We start from the raw sequence: 21,962 nt of genomic DNA, 5'->3' as shown, positions 1-21,962 counted from the left end.
CCTGGACGAAAAAAATTCCGCCTAGCATGAGTATCCTAGATGGAAATTTCCGTCTAGAATACTCATCCTAGAAGGAAATTGATGTTTTTAAATTTTTTTAAAAAAGCATCCTAGACGGAATTTCCGTCTAAGATGCTATGCTACAGTAGTTTTTTTTTGCTGCTGTTTGGTGAGGAACCTACTTTGTGCATTGAAGAATGAAGCAAAAAAAATACAAATAACAACGTTACTAATTAATTCACATAAAATACGTGCAATCCGAATGATACATATTCACCAGAAATTTGCAAACGAATGCGCAATCCGAATGATACATGTTCACAAAAAATACAGCAAGTAGCGTCATTATGGCTGTATTAGCATTACAAAATCAGTCACGTGACAATGAGAAAAATCAAATATACATTAAGAATCCAATTTATACTACTTTCGTGGTGGGTGAAATGTCCGAACTGCCTACACTTTTGGAACACGGAAACCTCCACAGCATCGGAAGCTCCAGGCTCATGAACTATCAACCAAGGACAAAGACACCAGACTAGTTAATCAAAAATGAGTGTATGCTAGTTAATCAAAATGAGTGTATGCTAGAGTGTATGCTAGTTAATCAAAATGAGAACAACAAATACCCAAACAATTTCCAGAACAAAGGGTATAATTTATAACACATATCTTATATTTGTTGTTTGAACCAGGCACTTCATCTCAATGTTTACATCTGCATTGTAAAATTAAATAAATGAAAAAGCAGCATGTACAAAGACACCAGACTATCGCATTTGATTTTGTATCATTGATACCTAAACTGTTAACTTGTTCAACTCTGGATAAGCCAAATTTTGTAATCATCAATTTGTAATCATATATAATGCAAATGAAACTACAATTACACCATCAATTTGTAATCAATTTGTTAACATACACAATGACTTGGAATCAAGCACGCCTAATTCACAAACACAAATTGAAATGCAACACAAGCCATTCAACACATTAGTTATAAATTAGAATGCAAACATATCAATCACTGATTCTAATTTAACTGCAGATCATTTTAGCAAACACCTAGCAAGCATAAACTAATTAAAAATAACATGGGAGGAAATTTAACAATAATAAATTTTACTTATTTTCTCATGTTTGTATGTCGACAATGCTTACAAGTCATGTTTCTCTGTATAATGAGTTTGGAGCTTTTTCATCGGGTGTATCAAATTGTTTCAATGCCATGTGATCTGAAGTCATCATTTATATCGTTAGTAAACATTGTAACACTTAAAGAATAAACATGCATTTTATCAAACACCAAGCACACATCTTCCAAGCTGCCACACTTATAATACATCATGTAGGATAGATATAAGGTAGTTGAGTTAACCTGGACAAGAAGCAAGCTCTTTCTCCACATCATGTAGGATAGATATAAAATCTTCTGAAAATAGAATTGTTCCATGACTATTTGCTTCAAAATAGATCCCGATGTCATATTCTGAAGCTTTCTTGTGCAAATACTTCACACCAGTTGGAGTAAACACAAAATCATGCAATTAGCAGCTAAACTATCCATTGCAAATCGAAAACAAATACAATATAGTTTTTACATTACGCGTTAAAAAGTTTGAAATGAGAACTTAAAAATACAAACCATACAAATACAATATAGTTTTTACATTACGCGTTAAAAAGTTTGAAATGAGAACTTAAAAATACAAACCATATGAAAAAGTATAACTAAACCTTCTACCCAAATCATCATTCAATCATATTCAGCCAATGTACCAACCTTCCAATATACTCGCCCACCATAAAATCATTCAACTACAGGCTCAAACGCTAATTCAAATTATTATCACATACAGGATCATAAAGAACATAACACAAATATTATCTTAAATAACAAACATAAAACTTAAGCTCAAAATTCTAGTGAAAACACCAAAAAATCAATTTTTTAAAAAATGAGCAGTGAACTTACCCGAGCCGAGCACGCAGACTTGCTTACAATCATAGAGTCCATTCTCGAACTGAATCCCTACACAACCAACAGAAAATTACAATAAAAACAAAATAAGCCACCCATTTCGATTCAAGCTCAAAAAACTCAATTTGCTCGTCAAAGACTCGAACTTGATACGTAAATCCGAGGATCTGGGACGAAAATTACCTTAAAACTGGGAAATTTCGAGAGATTTGAGGGGGAAGACGAAGTGGGTTTACAATGAGAGGGATTTTTAGAGAGAAAAAGAAGTTTAGAGAGGGTTTGAAGGGGGATAAAAGTTTTGGGGGTTTTATTTCTGAGTTTGTGAATTTAGGCGGAGAAACGAATTTTGTGAATGAATTTTTTGGCGGAAGGGTGCACTCTCGGACGGCGATGTCGAAGGAGGATGACGACGAAACGTCGAGGAGGATGACGGGACGGCGAGGATCTGAGGGGCTTAGGGGGAGGCGACGACGGGATGATGATGTCGGAGGAGGACGTCGAGGAGCTGAGGGGGAGGCGACGACAAAACGTCGAGGAGGACGACGGGACAAAGATGTCGAGGAGGACGACGGGAGGGCGCGGGATCGAGGGGGACGACGGTTCTGGCCTTCGAACAGAGGAGAAGAATGGGAGGGCGCAGAGAATTTGGGAATTTAGGGTTTGAGGCGGCAATTATAGGCAGCAGAATTTAGGGGTTGTGATTTTTTAAATAAAAACTGACTTGAGTATTCTAGACAGTAATTTTCGTCTAGGATACAACCCGGACGGAAGTTTCCGTCTAAAATGCTTAGTTAATTTAAAAAAATTTTAAATAAATAAATCCGTCTACAATATTATTCTAGACGGAAATTTACGTCTAGAATAGAATATCCTAGACGGAATATTCTAGACGAAAAATTTCCATCTAGGATATTACATCCTAGACGGAAATTTTTTCGTCTAGAATATTCCGTCCAGAAAATTCAAATTTCTACTAGTGATTGAAGAGAATTTGAAATAAGTGAGTCCATGGGAGAGTAAAAGAGTCCATATGAGATTTTGTAATTTTTAATTTATAGTACATTTTTCAGATAGTATAGTTGTGTTTAGTACTATGCAGAAACAGATATGATTCTATCTAGTTTGGTGGAGATATGTTTTTTCTCTGCGGGTAGCTCTTAATGATGCTCATGTTTGGAGTATGTGTTTCTTCTTTTATGGTGACTATGAGGATGATTGTCTAAACCGAGCTCAATATGGCTGCTTTTGCTCAATTTTGGTGTGTTGAATTCCACACTTCTAATATATAGTTGATTTCCAAGGTGATTTATGTGTTTTCGTTTGGTTATTTTTCCCTTCTACAGGATCTACAAGTTATGAATCTTTTTTTATTAATAAAATTCCATTGTTTAATACTATTACGTGGAACAATTAATTTGAGTCAAAACATATTGGATAATATCACAAAGAGCCCTTGGTTAATATCAATGTCTACAATCAAGTTGTGAAAATCTTTTAGAAACCGTGCTTTGCATGGGTCTAAATACTAGTATTATTATATTTATGATGTATATTTTATATTGATTTATAGTTATTTATCAACTTTGTCTAATCATATTCTGTTTCATGTATTATCAGTGTTTATGTTCACATGTCATTAATCATTCATGGTATGTTTATCTAAAATATGTCGGTGCCTTTAATTTTACAAATTTCTGCTCTTCTTATGTTTTCATTTGTTTATATATCCATTTTATCTTCCATAGTTCATATTTTATGTATTATACATGTTTATTTATGAATATTTATGTTGATTGTATTTATGTGATTTTGACTACTATACAATATATTAATGCATCTGAATTGATTTTATACAGTAATAATTATTATTATTATATTTTGTTTAAATTTATTATTTTACATTATGAATATTACTAATATTTCTGATTTATCATAATTGTTTGTCGAATATATATAATTATGTCCTTTATTATGTTTTATATAATATGTGTATTTTGAATCACTTGTTTGCTCTTATGTCTATTTTATCATATAATATTTTGCGACTGTTTTCATCATAATTTATTTTGTTAGCATGATTAGTACCATGAGTATTTAGACTTTTTATATGCTTATTATTGTGTATGTGTTTTCATTTTAACGCTTATTATACATGATGATTATATTTGTTATACACATCATATGTTTCTAAATCTTGTTTATCCCTTTTGTTTTGATATCTTTTATTTTTTTGATTTTATTTGTGTTTCTTTGAACCTAACTATGATTTAGTATTATTTACTTTGTGCTATATAACTGTTTGTATGCTAATAATTATTGTGTATCATTTCATTCTGCTATTGATTATTATTGTGATTTGCCTCTGTTTGTTTGTCTATATGTATTGATGTGTTTCTATCTATGTTTATTTCTTTTACTTAATGCTATTTTTAATTGCGATTATGTATGTTTTGTATACCTTATTATAAAATTTATTTTTATTGTCCTTCTTCCTGATTTGTTCTGCATTCTTGTCTTATATCTTGTGCTTTTCTAGTAATATTACGTCCTTCTCGTGTTTTAGTATATTTTTAGTCATTTTATATTATCATTGTCTACTATTGTATATTATATTATAAGTGTATTATTAACTTGCTAGCTTGTTTTATTTCGTATAAGTAGTTTCATTTAGTATATTTCATTTTATTCTTTACTTTTAATTACATGTATCGCCATTGTTTGTTTTAATTTATCAATCATTTCATCTTTCTTAGTTTTGTTTATGTTTTGTTTACTTATTTTCTATATATAGTTTCTTTTATTCATTCTAATACTTACTTTATATTTTGTTCTTTGTTCAGGCTTATCTGCTTCAATTATTTAGTCATAATATTTATATAAAGTGTGTGTTTTCGATAATTATTGCTGTGATATACGTCTATAATTATATATTTTGTTTTTGATATGATATACTATATATAATTCATTTTCTTATATGTTGTTGTGTCATATCACTCTGTCTTTCCATGATTGTCTGTTTTGTATTGTTTTGTATATCATATCTTTTTGGTTTATGTTCAATTACCCTCTAATATTCCACTTGCATTGTGTTGCTTAGTTTTACATGATTATATTGTTTGTCGCATTCTAGTTATTATGTATACAATTTGTAAATTCCCAATATTTATGTAACGAATTAATTATCTGCTAATTTTTGTATACTGCTTTACATGATTATTTGATTGTATAATTGTTTTAATAATTGTGTTTAGCTATTTATACTTGAATGTCTTCGTGTCTTTTCTATGTTCAGACTACTTTTCATCATTCCATCAATTATATATGTTTTCTTTTTATTTGTATTTATTTTGTATGTATTATTCTTCTAATTGCCTATGATTGCTTTTCCTATATCTTTGATTTATACTTATTATTATATTATTCTATTTTGTTATATGATCCTGTTGATATTTGCTTTTCGCTCGTTTACTTATTTTTATTGATTTTGTATCTTACATTGTGTTTTTAATATCTTTAGTTTGAACCTATATTGATTGTGTTTTTCATAATTAAATTTCTTTTTTTTTATTAACCATTGTTATACTCTGCCATTATGTTTTGTTTAAAATGTTATGTATTTTAGATTTTTCGTCTTTTCTTATTATGTTGTTTATGTTCATGTATGTTTCTATTAACTTTGACTTGCTTTTGTGTTTGCTTTAGATTTATTGTTTCTTACTTGACTTTTATTCTTACTTAATATATTTTTGCTTTGTTTCTATGATTGCTTATATATTATTTGTATGATTCACACTACACTAGTGGAAAAGTGCATTTTACCTACGGAAAAATAGCGACGGATTATTCCGTCGCTATAACATGGGTTATAGCGACGGAATATTCCGTCGCTATTTTTCCGTCGGTAAAGTCTATTTACCGACGGAAATTTACAATTTAGCGACGGAAATTATCCGTCGCTAAAAAAGTTAGCAACGGATTATTAGCGACGGAAATTTCCGTCGCTAATAACATCTTTAGCGACGGAAATTTCCGTCGCTAAAGTAATCTGGAGGGAAATTTTTTTGGGCGCGAGCGCCCAAAACTTTTGGGCTGCCCGCGCCCGAAAAAACCCCTCTTCAACGGACTTGCTTTGTCTTTGGGTAAACGGGTAGGGTTTGAGGCAAGGGAATATATTCGGTTGGTTCGGTTCGGGTCGGTTTGAAAAATTGTCAACCCGACCCAAACCGCCTTACTCATAAAACCGCTTTTTTCGGGTCGGTTCGGGTCGGTTCGGTCAGTTTTTTCGGTTTGAACCGAACCGTGCTCACCCCTAGGGTAGAGTGATTTTTTTAATTTGTTTACTTGTAATTTAATTTTTATATTTAGTGTTTAATTTTGGTAAAACAAAAATAGTGCAAAAAACCCAAACCCTAATAAAAAATGTTAATTTTGATGAAATTATGATATAAAAAAATTAAATTTAATTAGTGTTATGGTTAGGGTTAGGCGAGGGTTAGGGTTAGGGTTAGGGCTAGGGTTAGGGTTAGGGTTCGGGTTAGGGTTCGGTGAGGGTTAGGGTTAGGGTTAGGGTTAGGGTTAGATGTTATGGTTAGGGTTAGGCGAGGTTTAGGGTTAGGGTTAGGGTTCGGTGAGGGTTAGGGTTAGGGTTAGGCGAGGGTTAGGGTTAGGGTTAGGGTTCGGGTTAGGGTTAGGGTTCGGGTTACGGTTAGGGTTAGGGTTAGGGTTAGGTGAAGGTGGGGGTGAATGTGAGGGGTTAGGGTTAGGGCTAGGGTTAGAGTTAGGGTTAGGGTTAGGGTTAGGGTTAGGTGAGGGTGGGGTGATGGTGAGGTTGAGGTTGAGGGTTAGGGTTAGGCGAGGGTTAGGGGTAGGGGTCGGGTTAGGGTTAGGGTTAGGCGAGGGTTAGGGTTAGGGTTCGGGTTACGGTTAGGGTTAGGGTTAGGGTTAAACGAGGGTTAGGTGAGGGTGGGGGTTAGGGTTAGGGTTAGGTGAGGGTGGGGGTGAATGTGAGGGGTTAGGGTTGGGGTTAGGGTTAGAGTTTGGGTTAGGGTTAGGTGAGGGTGGGGGTGATGGTGAGGTTGAGGTTGAGGGTTAGGGTTAGGGTTAGGGTTTGGGTTAGGATTATGGTTAGACGAGGGTTAAGGTTAGGGTTTGGGTTAGCCGAGGGTTAGGGTTAGGATTAAGGATCGGTGAAGGGGAGGGTGAGGGCGGGGGGTGGGGGTGGGGGTTGAGCATTTTATCATTCCTACAATTCTTACAAGGACAAAAAATCAACCCGCTGAGTGACCGTAGAGGGTTGGTGTCAGAGTAGGCTAAGAAAGCTTCTATCCCATCCTTGTATCGAGTGTCTAGATGCCTTCGATCACGTGGTATGCCCATGAACGATTTGTCAGGAATTGTCCGCATCTAGAATTTAAAAATTAATGGAAGTGAGCATATCCCTACATATATCATTTTAAGTTATAGGACAAGTGTGTGTGATCGGCTGTCAGAGGAAGGCTTCTATCCCATTAGGTATGTAAACGTACCGTGTATATGTATTTACGTGTGTTTAAGTGTACTTTTATTTCGTCAAAATTTCGGCAGCACCTACCCGCTGTACTTAATCGGATACGGATCCTCTCCTAATGAGAGGGTTCCTAATATCTCCTAATGAGATCTTGGCCTTTGATTTATCAATCAAAGGCCAATATCTAGGCCTTATCTCCCGCCTACTTTTGTGCATGAGGAGATCTTGGCCTTTGATTGATAAATCAAAGGCCAAGATCTCATTAGGAGATATTAGGAACCCTCTCATTAGTAGAGGATCCGGATCCGATTAAGTACAGCGGGTAGGTGCTGCCGAAATTTTGACGAAATAAAAGTACACTTGAACACACGTAAATACATATACACGCTACGTTTACATACCTAATGGGATAGAAGCCTTCCTCTGACAGCCGATCACACACACTTGTCCTATAACTTAAAATGATATATGTAGGGATATGCTCACTTCCATTAATTTTTAAATTCTAGATGCGGACAATTCCTGACAAATCGTTCATGGGCATACCATGTGATCGAAGGCATCTAGACACTCGATACAAGGATGGGATAGAAGCTTTCTTAGCCTACTCTGACACAAATCCTCTACGGTCGCTAAGCGGGTCGATTTTCTGTCCTTGTAAGAATTGCAGGAACGGTAAAATGCTCGCTAGGAGTGACGTAAGTTTTCATCTGTCAATCAATGGATTTGATAGCTCTTATGTATTTTGGAGTCATCACGGTGAAGGCGTCCCGGTGATGCAATCAGAGGAAGAATTCACTGAAGTCAGCAATCCGACAGTTGACACGACTGATATGTTAGAAGATATTCTTGCAGCGCCGTCGGTGAGTGATGTCAACACTAATGATATGTTTCAAGATGTAGATCGATTGATGAGACTTGTTGAAGAAAACGAGTCACCGTTATACGAGGGGTGTAAGGAGTTCACAAGGCTTTCTTTTATGCTGAGGCTTCTTCATATCCAAACACTCAGTGGGATGGCTGTTACACATTTTGAGATGTTATTAGATTTGCTGAGGAAAGTCATTCCAGGCGGCGAGAAAAGCATCCCCGCGACCTATTACGAAGCTCACAAGATTGTTGATACGCTGGGGCTTGATTACAAGAAGATAGACGCCTGTCCTAATGACTGCATCTTGTACAATAAGGGTAATGAAGGTCTAGAGGAATGTCCGACGTGTCATGTATCACGTTGGAAAGGAGAAGTTGCAAGCACATCCGAAGGCAGTGCATCCAATAAGCAGAACAGAATCCCTGCTAAGGTTCTCCGATATTTTCCAATTATTCCTAGGCTGCAGCGGTTTTATATGTCTGTCGAGCTGGCTGAGAATATGCGATGGCACTCGACCGACCGTAAAAAGGACGGGAAACTAAGACATCCTGTGGACGGTGAGGCATGAAAGCACATTGACCGTATATACCCCGACTTCGGTAAAGAGTCTCGGAATATTAGGCTGGGGCTTGCTAGCGACGGATTTAATCCGTTTGGATTAATGAGCTCTGCTTGGTCTACCTGGCCAGTGTTGCTGACACCGTACAACATGCTGCCGTCGATGTGCATGAAGCAACCGTACATGATACTGTCACTTTTGATCCCTGGAAGATATTCTCCTGGAAATGACATCGATGTTTTCCTCCAACCATTAATTGACGACCTGAAGCTTCTCTGGGAAAAAGGTGTCAGCACTTATGATGCTTATGGTAAGGAGTCTTTCTGTATGCGGGCAATGGTCATGTGGACAATTAATGACTTCCCGGCATACGCTAACCTGTCTGGATGGTCGACGAAGGGTCAGATTGCTTGTCCGATTTGCATGTCAGACTATGAGGGAAAGTTCTTGAAGTACAGCCGTAAGTTTTGTTATTGGCAACACAGAAGATGGTTGCCTACAGGGCACAAGTTCAGAAAGTTAGTAGGAAAGTTCGACGGCAATCCAGAAAGTAGACCGGCACCACTAAGGCTGACCGGTGTAGTGGTGTTGTGTTGTGGTGTTGGGATGGTGTAGTGTTGTGATGGTGTAGTGTTGTTGTGTTGTGGTGTTGTGGTGTTGTGTTGTTGTGTTGTCGTGTTGTGATGTTGTGGTGTTGTGTTGTGGTGTTGTGATGTTGTGGTGTTGTGTTGTTGTGTTGTGGTGTTGTGTTGTTGTGTTGTTGTGTTGTGATGTTGTGGTGTTGTGTTGTGGTGTTGTGATGTTGTGGTGTTGTGTTGTAGTATATTTATATTTGTACTCTTATTAACGTTTACACACACTTGTTAACATTTGATTTATATTTACAGGCTGGGGCTTCTTCACAAGGTGCAGCCGGGGTAATGTGGCTGGTGTTGAGGATGAGGATGATGATGATGATCAGGAGGATTGATTGTCCTTAATATAACTTTGAAAACAATTTCTTGTGTTGTATAAACAATATTTATTATGTACCTGTCGAGAAACTTTTACTTGCTTTTATTGAATTAAATGTGTGATATATGCGTGAGATGTGATATTTGTGTGAGATTGAAGCTTTCTTCTGCTGATTGAACAGGTTTTTAAAAATTATTATCGATATTGTACAGGGTTTTTTCAATTTTCAAAATATTTTGCAAATTTCTTTTTTTTTTAATTTTTAGCGACAAAATTTCCGTTGCTAAAAACATTTTTAGCAACGGAAATTCCGTCGCTAAAAATTTATTTAGCGACGGAAAATGTGCACGAAATCAGATCTTGCACAATTTGCTAAAACAATAGCGACGGATTTTCCGTCACTAATACTTTTTTAGCGACGGAAAATCTGTCGCTAAAGAAATATTAGCGACGGAAAATCTATCGCTAAAGAAATATTAGCGACGGAAAATCCGTCGCTATTGTTTTTTTAATTTTTTATTTTTTAAAAATAGCGACCAATTTTCCGTCGCTAATAAACCGTCGCTAAAATTTAGCGACGGAATTTCCGTCGCCAAAAGTCTTTTTAAGCACCCTTGTTATGGCGTCAAAATTTTAGCGACGGAATTTAATATTTTCCGTCGCTAAAACTTTTAGCGACGGAAAAACGACTTTTAGCGCGACGGAATTTAATATTTTCCGTCGCTAAAACTTTTAGCGACGGAAAAACGACTTTTAGCGACGGATTTGTCCGTCGCTAAAAGTTGAAAATCCAGCAGTTTTAGCGACGGAAAAACGACTTTTAGCGACGGATTTGTCCGTCGCTAAAAGTTGAAAATCCAGCAGTGCTATATGATTGTTTATTTATATTATATTGTAACTTTTTGTTTTGATGTTATTGCTTACCTTATACTTTATACTGATTTGATTGCTTATATATTTACAAGTACTGTATAACAAGTTCACACAATTAAATATGTTTGTATCATAGTATTTACTTGGATTTTGTTACGAGTCTGAGATGCGACGGCGATATCTTAGCTGTCACATCTTGTATCTTACCTTGTGTCGTTCTTGTCTTACATTCCCCTCTGCTTATGGATATGCAGTTTATTTTGAATTCTTCTCTATATGTGTTGAGTTGAGTCTCTCGTTTCACATCTCTATCTTTGGATCTTTATGCATCACTTTTATTTTAAATTCCGAAGACGGAATTTGTTTTAAGGGGTGTAGGATGTAATGACCTTAAATTTTTAATACTAGTTTAAATAATTTTCTGGTATTTTAAATATTAAATTATTATTTTTAAAAGAGTATTTATATTCCCTAATTTTTATAATTTTCTATGATTTAAAAATTTAGTTTTATATTTATTTTAAAGGTTTTGCTAATTATAAATTTAATTATTGCGGTAAAAACTTTTTAAATTAATATTTGGTTGTTTATTATTATTATTATTATTGCATTTATTATTACTATTATTGCATTGGTCGTTCGACCGTTTCTATTCTTCCTTGTGGGATCTTGCCGTGTGCCATGCACGCTGACGTACTCCTATTCTCTCGGGTTATAAGTCAGATCTAAAAGACGGACAGCTTCAGTTCGGAATCGTACATGAGCCAGAGGATTCTTCGCAGGAGTGTTTTGTAGACCAAGCAGAAGAAGTCGAAGCCTAGTCATTTCTTTTATCAGGTGTTGATCCTTAGTTTACTTTTATAGCACATTCCATTTTCGCCTGATCGATGTATTATATATTTTCCCAGTATTTCATTCAGATAGTTTTGTATAAGGGCATGTTTGGCCCGAATATTATGTTTGGGATAATGTTTTAGTTGTGATATGCATCATTTTGTTCTGAGTTGTTTATTATATTCTCGCTACTATGATCGGAGACATGTGCCTTCGCTTTATATTGCTTGACGCTTAGCATATTAGATTGAATAGAGATGGTCTAGTACTTATTTCTCCTTAGTCTTGTACGTTGCGGGCTTGCTCGCGTCCCGATTCCCCGCTATTTTTGGAAGCAAGCGTGACATGAGTAATGTGTCTTGTAATGAAAGTTTCGTAGAAATTTGAATAAAGAACTTTATTCTTGTTATGTCTGTCGTTCATGTTGCTTATTTTGGCTGCTTGCTCTCTTTCCTTAGGTGACACATTGTTGGAGTCTTTATGTATATGTATAAGTATTTTCGCAGCTGGCGACCATCAAGCGGTGTGCCTAGGGCTTGCTGTTGACGCCCAGGTTCTTTTTGATTTTGGACAACCCTTAGGTTGGCCTAGAACTTGTTGCAGTCGACTAGGTCTTGAGGATCCATAGGTCGGCCCAAGACTTGCTGAAGTCGACTAGGTCTTCCACCTGGAGGTTGGCCCAGGACTTGCTAAATTCGACTGGGTCTTTCGCCCTCTAAGGGCAACCCTGATGGCTGAATGTAGAATGGACAACCTGAAGGTTGAGTACCTAGGACTTACGTAGACGCCCAGGTCTTTTAGTTTGGGACAACCTTTAGGTTGGCCTAGGACTTGTTAAAGTCGACTAGGTCTTGATGACCCATAGGTCGTCCCGGGACTTGCTGAAGTCGACTAGGTCTTCAAGCCGGAGGTTGGACCAGGACTTGCGAAAGTCGACTAGGTCTTTTTCCCTCCAAGGGCAGCCCTGATGGCTGAATGTTGAGGGGACAACCCGAAGGTTGAGTGCCTAAGACTTACGTAGACACCCAGGTCTTTCGGTTTTGGACAACCCTTAGGTTGGCCTAGGACTTGTTAAAGCTGACTAGGTCTTGATGACCCATAGGTCTACATAGGACTTGCTGAAGTCGACTAGGTCTTCAACCTGAAGGTTGGCCAAGGACTTGCTAAAATTGATTGGGTCTTTCACACTCCAAGGGCAGCCCTGATGGCTGAATGTTGAAGGGACAACCCGAAGGTTGAGTGTCCAGGACTTACGTAGACACCCAGGTCTTTTGGTTTTGGACAACCCTTAGGTTGGCCTAGGACTTGTTGAAGTCGACTAGGTCTTATTAACCCATAGGTTGGCCCTCGACTTGTTGAAGTCGACTAGGTCTTATTAACCCATAGGTTGGCCCTCGACTTGCTGAAGTTGACTAGGTCTTTAACTTGGAGGTTAGCCCAGGACTTGCTGAAGTTGACTAGGTCTTTCCCAAGGGTAGCCCTGATGGCTGAATGTTGAAGGGAGAACCCGAAGGTTGAGTGCCTAGGACTTACGTAGATGCCCAGGTCTTTTTATTTTGGACAACCCTTCGGTTGGCCTAGGACTTGTTGAAGTCGACTAGGTCTTGACGACCCATAGATTGGCCCATGACTTGTTGAAGTCGACTAGGTCTTCAATCCAGAGGTTGGCCTAGGACTTGCTGAAGTCGACTGGGTCTTTCACCCTCCAAGGGCAGCCATGATAGCTAAATCGCTTGTGAGGCAAGCGCGCCTTGGGTTTACCCTAATGAGGCACCAAGGGCTCGAAGTTCGTATGGGAGTTTGCCATTCCTGGGGAGGCTACACAGAATGCTAAGCTCAGAAAAACTTTTTATTTTTAATGAACAAGACTTTTTACAAAGTGATTGGCAATATATTGCTCATTTATACATATTTACATATGCAGATGCTCAGTGTTGCAGCGATGTTGGCGGAACTGTCCCTCCAGGGACTACCTTTTGAGGTTCGTCCCTTGGGTTAGGGTCAAACCAGAACCCCTAAGGCAGAATTATTTTTAAGGCGTCGTGGTTAACCGGCCGGTGTGCCTTGTTTGGCTGGAGTAGCCACCCTGACGCCACATATAGGTCTGAACAGTGCTGAGCTAGCTGAGTTGAGGGTGCAGAATCCTTCGCCATCTTCCAAGGCTGATGGGGTTCGGAGAAGGCTTCCTACCCATAGTTGCATCCTTTGCTGGAATCAATTAGGTGATATGAGAGACCAAGCTCGGAGATTCTAGCATCATGAGAGATCAATCTCAGAGGCTCTTGCGTCTTGCTAAATCTTTTCATTGGCCCTTTCAACGTGCTTGTGATAGCCTCAGAGCCTACTTTTAATCGAGTTTGTTGGGGAGATTTCTGATCATAAGTGTGGTTGTCTCTAAAGAGATAACGACTCTTGCTATCTTCCCCGAGTTCCTTTTGCCGCCGTTGCTATCAGAGGCATTGAAAGACCTCCTGAGCCTCTTCACTGGGCCATGATAGGGGGATGTTGCCTGGACATGGTCCTCCTATGGTGAGGCTAGCTGATTCTCTTTTTAGGACCGGACATTTTTCTTGAAAAAGAGAGGGTCCCACGATGTGTACGCGCGTAAAAGATCTTGGTTCTCAATGGATATTTGTATTGATAAGAATCGCTTATTACAAATCAAGAATAAAAAAATTACAACAGAAGCAGAGGGAAGACCCTCCTTGTTTAACGTAAGTTCTTCGGTAGCAATAGGATGCCTCACTCGGTGCTTGAGCTGACTTTGCTTCCCTTGGAAGATCCGATCAAAGTTGCGGTTGAGCTTCAGTACGCAGTAGAAGCTCCGGAGTGATTGAGTTCGATAAGTACCCGAGCTTGATGAATATCAAGGCTGAATGTTTAGCGTGGACTACGATGCAAGAGTTTGCAATGAGCTCAAGAGTCTCAAATCTGAGAGTTCAGATTGAGTCTACTTCAACAATCCAAGCAAAGGGCTAGAAAAGTTCTACCAAACAAGCTAATGGGAGAGCCTCTATTTGAAGAGCCTTCAAATGCTCGGCCTTTGAAATGATTGTTAGTAGCAAGCCAACTTCCAAGCCAACTTCCAGATGAGCTTTGAAGATATTTGCCAGCTTCTAGATTACAAGCCCTCGGGGCTGGATTTTTTTATCTCCAAGACGCCAGCCTCCTTGAACGTTGGCCAAAGGTGGCTATAAATAGGCAAGGGATGCAATGGTCCATTCCTTAATTTGTGAGATATGACCACTAATAAGAGTAAGGAGTAGCATACTCCCCTATAGCTATGGGATGTGACCACTATAGGGGTGATGGGAGCCATGCCTCATTACTCAGGACGTGGGAAGTGGGTGGGCCTACTCCCACAAGCAAGCAGCTACCTGTACTGTTCAGGCAAGGCTGACAGTCTTGTAGGTGAGCTTAAGAGCTGCTTAAACATTTAAGCAAGCTTGCAGGTGAGCTTGGTGAATAGGATGGGTCGGCTGGCGGGCCCCTCCCGCATGTGAGCTGGTGTTTATTAGAAAGCTAGGTTCGTGCAGGCGAACTCACCGCTGGCAAGCTTGACTCGTGTGGGCGAGCAAGACATTCAAGCGAGGCCGAGCTCGTGCTGGCGAGCTTGACTTATGCTGGCAAGTTAAGCAAACAGGCGAGATTAGCGAGGTTTGGCATGTGTAGGCAAGCCAAACAAACAAGTGAGGTCGAGCTCGTGCTGGCGAGCTCGATAATCAGGCGAACTTGACTCGTGCTAGCGAGTCAATCAAACAGGCGAGATTGGAAAGGTTTGGCATGTGCAGGCGAACCAAACAAATAAGCAAGCTTTGGCCTGTAGGCGAGTTCTGCTTGCTAGAGAGCTTTGGCTTACAAGCGAGCTCTACTTCTGGCGAGCTTTGCTTGGCCTCTTGAAATGCAGGTGAGCTTGAATTGTGCTAGCAAGTCAAGAAAACATGAGAGTTTTGGTCTTGCAGACGAGCTCTGCTTGCTGGCGAGCTTTGCTTGCTGGCAAGCTTTGCTTGGTCTTTTGCTTGCTTTGAGCATGCAGGCAAGCTCTCATGGGCGAGGTTTGAACTCTTTTGTTGTTAAGGTAATTTTTATTGCCTACACGGTAGACGCCAAATTGTTGATGGTTTAAATCACAGTCAATCGGAGTTAATCTTTGGCTAAAGATTAATTGTTAGGGGGTCTGTGATCTGATGAAGGGGTCGTCTCTCCTTTCGTACTTCATGCCCAGTTCATCGAGATGGTGGGCTAGGGATCCTGCACAAATGAGAACACATTAGGGGGACGGGGCTATGATCCATCGTGGTCCCTTCGGCGATCAAGTCAGCTAGGAACTTTTAAACTCATCCCTTTCTCTTAGGGTTTTTTCATTGCCTGCCTAGGTTTGGCTTACAGTAGCCTTTTATAGCCATAATAGAGAGACTAATTGGTCTTTTGAACAGGTCTGAGCTAGCAGTTGAGTTAGAAATAGTCAGACAAGTGTCTTCGATTGATGGGGTGGGGAGTCCTTTCCACCTCGGGCAGAGAGTGATGGGTGATATGTCATTGCCCACGTGGGGAAAGGGGATGGGGGAGCTCGGGGCTCGAGGGGTGATGTTTGTTAGAAATTATGGTTAAATTTGGAATAAAACAGTGAAAGATGATGTGCTGTAATTTTAAACTTTTTAAAATTAACTGTTGTGTGTTTGTGAAATGATATGCTTAAAGAAATATTTGGCCTACTCCGGTGTAAGGATCCCAAGGTCAAACTGCTTCCAGGAACAGCATTACAATACTCTGGTATGCACCAATCCAGTATTGTCAAGATCTCCTCGATCTATAAGACCTTTCGGTCAAGGCAAAGATCTCCTCAATCTCAGAACCTTTCGGTTTAAAATTTTTGATTTTAGGGAAAGTTTCTTCGGGCATAATTTCTGCAGCAACAACACAACAGCTCAATGTATTTTGTATGCACAAGAGCTCTCACGTTTGTATCTCCAAGAGCTGCCCCAAGGGGCACTATTTATAGGCCAAGGCTAGCTCAAGAGTCACCTACAATTAATGTGACTGTTACAAATCATAATGACAATTATGATTGTAACATTAATTGTTATAAATGCTGGTGTAACTACTGCATGTAGCGACGCTTGAAGGCGAGACAATCAACGGACGCGTTACTTCGCAACATGAGAGTCGCGTCTCAGCAAGTCAGACGAACATCATCAATAGGATGAACCTCATTAAACAGGCGAACGTCAGTATGACGAACCTCGCCGTAAGGGCGAACCTTGTCAAATGGGCGAATATCAATAGGACGAACCTTATCGAATGGGCGAACCTCATCAAACAAGCAAACCTCGTCTGATCTTGTGAATTAAACAAACCTCGACAATAAGATGAACATCGTCGAACAGGTAAACCTCGTCAACCAATTGACGAACCTCGGCAAACAGAAGAGCATTGTATGATCTCAAGAACGCTAGGGTCAGGTAGCTCATCCGCATGCTGCGAAGCAGCCTACAAGGCAACCTTTATGGTGACCATAGTGGCAGCCAACGTGGCACCACCTAGCCCTGATACCTCTGTGCGAAGTGTAATGTGCACCTAACAAAGCGTCACTTAGCGTCTCAACCCGATTAGCCCCAATCCCCGACCCATTGGCCCACGAGCCTACAAGGCCATGGCTTAGGACCCATGACCCACGACCCACGACCCACTAGAACTTATGAGAAATTAATTAAAATAAAACACTTCTCAGCTTACTGTTGGCAAACCTCAAACAGAGGACCTTTTGAAACACCAAAACTTTAACTTTCCACTAGGCTACTAAGCATTAATGAAAAGTACTAGTAGTTAATATATATACATAGTTTGAGAACTTATTTTGGAAAACAATTTTGATCAAAAAATCCAACAATCCCCTACAAGTTTTTAAACTAGTGTCGTGTTATGGCGTTGTTGTTTCAATCATTGTGCATGAGGTATATGTCACAAGGACTTGAATTCCCCTTAGACCAACTGAATAAAAGATAGGTGCATGGTATCTCAAAGACTTGAACCATCATATGTCTGAAATCTAGCGATCGTACAAGATCAAACTCATCTGTGGTAGCTTTCACTTTGAACCACACTTGTCTTTACCTTTGCCTTGCATATTTATGGCCATGTGCATGTCCTGGTTTCTACTAGGGCTCTAGGTATCTTTTCATAAAACACCATAGCAGACGGCCAAATCTTCACCCATGTATAGGTGAGTTCTTTAGGCATGTTTCCTACCAAACATCCTGCATCCGAGATGCTTTGAACTCGTTAAGGCTTGAGAGCCATCCTCTCTCATGATAGGATTCTAGGTGAGTCCTCTAGGCATGTTTCCTATCTAACACCCCGCATCCGAAATACTTTAGACTCATTAAGTCTTTTCTTGGGTTGGTTACTTTCAGAACTTCTTCTTTGTGAATGTCCCGAGTTCAATTTATCTTGGGTAACCCCTTTCCGTTAACTTGAATTTGTTTAAGTACCGTGGCTTGAACTTCATTCTTAGGCACGAAATGTTTGAATCTTGAGACGATAGCTCAAATTCTTTGATCTGGTTGTATGATTGCATGTTTGGCCTAGCTTTGCATACAGACTGAGTCTGGTTACTCAAATTCTTTGATCTGGTTGTATGATTGCATGTTTGGCCTAGCTTTGCATACAGACTGAGTCTGGTTAAGACCTTTGAATAACAGCCCGTTCTGATTGCATGTTTGGCCTAGCTTTGCATACAGACTGAGTCTGGTTAAGACCTTTGAATAACAGCCCGTTCGGATCGTAATCCGTTGACTTCATGTGAACATCTATTTTGTTGACATGAACTTGGTGTAAACTGTGGGTTCAAGAACCCGTATATTGACAAGGCTGAATCTAAATTCATTGAGTTCATTGTTTGCTTTTGACTGCATGAGGGGTTGAGTTGAACTTCTGAGATTTGCAATTATAGCCAAACCCTCAGTTTAATCCCTGCGTGATAACTGCCCTATCGGGATTTTAGTGCACACGATATTCTAATTTGTAGGCACGTTGTTGTTTTCTTATTTGGCCACGTTCATGTTTTGAACCAAAACCCCGAGATATTTGTCTTGACTTGAGCTGTCATGGGTTGAAACTACATCTGGATCAGGCCCACTATGTAGGTTGAATCGGATTTTTAACGATAAATCTCATTTCGTAGAATAACGCCATTTTCCCTTTGTAATAGCTTGCTATTTCTCAACCTCTGACGTAATTGAACTGTTAAATCTCTTTGCAGATATGTCGCCCAAGAGATCCTGTGTTCCTAGAGGTCGTTCGGCGACTCAGTTGCCCGAGGCGACGCCCTTTACTTGCACATGTATAACTTCATCGTTTCTTTTTATTCATGAACTCAATATATCATTCCGCGTATTGCATCCCCGTTTTGTTCTCCTTGGTGAGGCAATTGGGAAGAGCCGCCACTCTCCTTCGTGGGAGTGGATGCTTTAGAAGACGCGTTTCGCTTGGTTGAAACACAGCCCCGCCACTCTCCTTCGTGGGAGTGGATGCTTTAGAAGACGCGTTTCGCTTGGTTGAGGCATGTCTAAATTAACTTGGGGCGATTTCCTACTGCGCTATATTCCGGAGGGCGGGTATATTATCGCGTTATCCACGTGACGATGTATCCCGTACTCCGTGTGTATAACGTAGTTCTTGATCGTCTCACCTAATTAATATAGATCCTGAATGATGTCCCCGTTTTACTCTCCTTGGCGAGGTAATTTGGAAGAGCCGCCACTCTCCTTCGTGGGAGTGGACGCTTCACAAGACATGTTTTGCTCGGTCGAGACATGTTTTAAGACATGGGGCAATCTCTCGCGTTACGTGGGCTAGGGTATATTATCGTGTTATCCACGTGATGACGTACCTTGTCCTTTACATGCACAATGTGATTGAGATCGTCTCGCCCTTTATAAGGTCGTGACTCTATCTTACAACTCGTGAGATGAGTTCAATGCTTATACTGTCTTAACATAGGTATTTATAACCGTGTCAATAATCATTCATCATTCTATCTTAGTTAATTTTCCCTCGAGGGCACTCAATGCTCTCGGAGTGGAAGGTCGCTCTAGTGAGGCCTACGCCACCACTGACGAACCTATCCCTGTACCGACGGCCCCTTAATTTGCTTCGGATGCACCAGACGAACTTTAGAAATTAATATGGAAGAGAGAGCATCGTACTTTAAGGCAACTGATTATGGATGTGCCTTTAGTGAAGGACCCAAGTTCGACACATCCGTTGAGGAAGCTGGAGTATCTGTTCGGCGATTCTACTGAAGATCCAACTACTGTGTCTTTAGAAGCCGAACAATGGCTACATCATGATGATGGTGGGCCTCTATACCTTCCTCTAATTCCCCTTCACTGCTCACTTACGGAACTTCGATGTCAGGCTGTCCCGCGGGAAATGTCGTGGGTGTTAACGGAGGAGCACGACCGCGTTCATTGTGGATATGTCACCCACGGCGCGATTCCTGGATCAAGTGATCGGAATCGGATAATCAGGTTACATCTGAGGGTCTTAGGATTAAATGATCCGCCCAGGGGTGAAGTCTTTACCGTAGCCAACAATGTGAAGAACCGACTTGCGAATTTAGGTCAAGAAATGCCAGTAACCGGTCACCGGTGTTTTGGGTGGGTGCACTCGTTTGACAAGCTTTGGTGGACCCGCTTAAGCCATTATATCCTAAACCGGTTCGAGGTCGAGTTGAAACGGAGTGGTTTATATGAAGCGGTCTGCGCCACTACTTATGGACTGACGATAAGTGTTCCCTACTTCCTGGCACTATTGGAGATTTACAATCCTGACACCAACACGTTCTTGACCAAGCATGGGGAGTTAGGATTAGCGTTGCACGAGATGCATAAGGTGTCAGGCCTCCCAATGGGTAATATGATCTATCAAGAATATTTTCCTCCTGACCGGGAGCTACGGCAGCTGAAGTTGCGGATGCCCAATCGCTATGACACTTTCAACCGCTATGAGACTTTATGGGACCTCACCTGCCACTACCACATAGCCTTGGCAGGTGCCTATCTGCTATCCAAAAAGATGCGACCACAAATAAGTTTGAAGAAGTTTGCAGATTATTTGTTCAAGAATCTGGATAATAGTCTAGGTGAGGTGATATGTGGACTGACACCGTTGACTCCTTCAGAAGTGAATGAGCTAATTCAAAAGTCCAACGCTCAATCCTTTACTACAGCTGGCGTTGAGGGTGGTTTTCCTACTGGAACCAAGTTCCACACATATTTATAGCAAGCGGTGAAGCCGATCCAGCCCATGATGTTGCTTGCCGGCTACCTCGCTCTTTGGTTAAAAAATATGTGGTGCCGTTCCAATCCACAAATGCTCTTCCTCTGGAAGTCCTTTATCCTGTGGTCTTACTTGCTCATCGAAAGAATTTATCTCTTTTTCCAGCGATGGTCGTGGATATTTATCGAAGGCTTCGTCAGATCGTGAGTGTGTTCACTCAAGGGGGAAGTCAGCCGTCAGCCTAGATTCCTCTTACAAAAGCAGAGCTCCCCTATACTTATTTGATGGCCTGGTTCATACTACATCGATCAGATATAATGTCAGTCCCAACTACTGCAGATCCATCAGTTCCCTTTCTCTAATTAATAGAAAATTTTAAATGGAAAGGCCGAGGGTTCGTAGAAATTAAAAGGCAGCTTCAGAATCAGAAGTGTTGGGCTTTCTCGACCTACTTCCCGCGGTTTTCGGGTCAACACGGTGACTCATTGGTTGACATGGAGAGGTTTGGGACACATCAAACTGGTCTTGATGCTGGTTGTTTTGATTGGTTGATCAATATTCGGCCAGGCTTTATGATCTTTCGTGTACAGAACCATTGTTATATAGAACCATACCTGCCATGTCAATTCGCCCAACAGCATGGGTACGATCAGATTTACATTGGGAATCCGAATCAACAATTCGAACTCGTAGTGGCTTAATAGATAGGGCTAGGGCCTGCTTATAGAGCATAACCGGCTGCACTGGTACTAAGTTCAAACTTCCCGGTGCTGAGCGTAAATTAGAGCTGGCGTTCCTACAATATCAATGGCTTCTGGCAGAAAACGAATCTGTGCCCGTCCGACTGATTATGGAGTTAGCAGCCAAAGAGGCAGCTCGGATTGCCAGTCGGATGGTGCGTGAGGCTGAACTGCAAAAAAGAAGAGGAAAAGAGCATGCGGGTGTTTCTGACCAGGGGGAGCAAAAAGAAGATGCCTCTACTGTTAGTGACAAGATTCCGGAAACTAAGATTGCGGGTGGGCAGGAGACTGAAGCCAGCGGTGATCACAAGGAGCTGGAAATAGGTCTATCGGATCCTCTCCCTTTAGAATTATTTGAGTTA

At 40.3% G+C, this 21,962-nt stretch overlaps 1 long non-coding RNA gene across 4 annotated transcripts; it reads right to left on the bottom strand.

Annotated features, from left to right (window-relative positions):
- Window positions 238-2,645, bottom strand: LOC109835510. Of its 4 annotated transcripts, none has more exons than XR_002245627.1 (4): window positions 2,165-2,645; window positions 1,976-2,032; window positions 1,162-1,511; window positions 238-511 (listed from the first exon to the last, which is right to left on the bottom strand). It is a non-coding gene; the product is annotated as an uncharacterized LOC109835510 (long non-coding RNA). The 4 variants fall into 4 exon arrangements; XR_002245626.1 differs by having other exon boundaries at window positions 238-1,235; window positions 1,379-1,511; XR_002245625.1 differs by having other exon boundaries at window positions 1,379-1,511.

Source organism: Asparagus officinalis, chromosome 3 (assembly GCF_001876935.1).
Source record: "Asparagus officinalis chromosome 3, Aspof.V1, whole genome shotgun sequence".
In the NCBI taxonomy this organism is placed as follows: Eukaryota; Viridiplantae; Streptophyta; class Magnoliopsida; order Asparagales; family Asparagaceae; genus Asparagus; species Asparagus officinalis.
The sequence above is the reverse complement of the archived record's forward strand: the minus strand, read 5'-3'. Positions and strand labels throughout refer to the sequence as shown.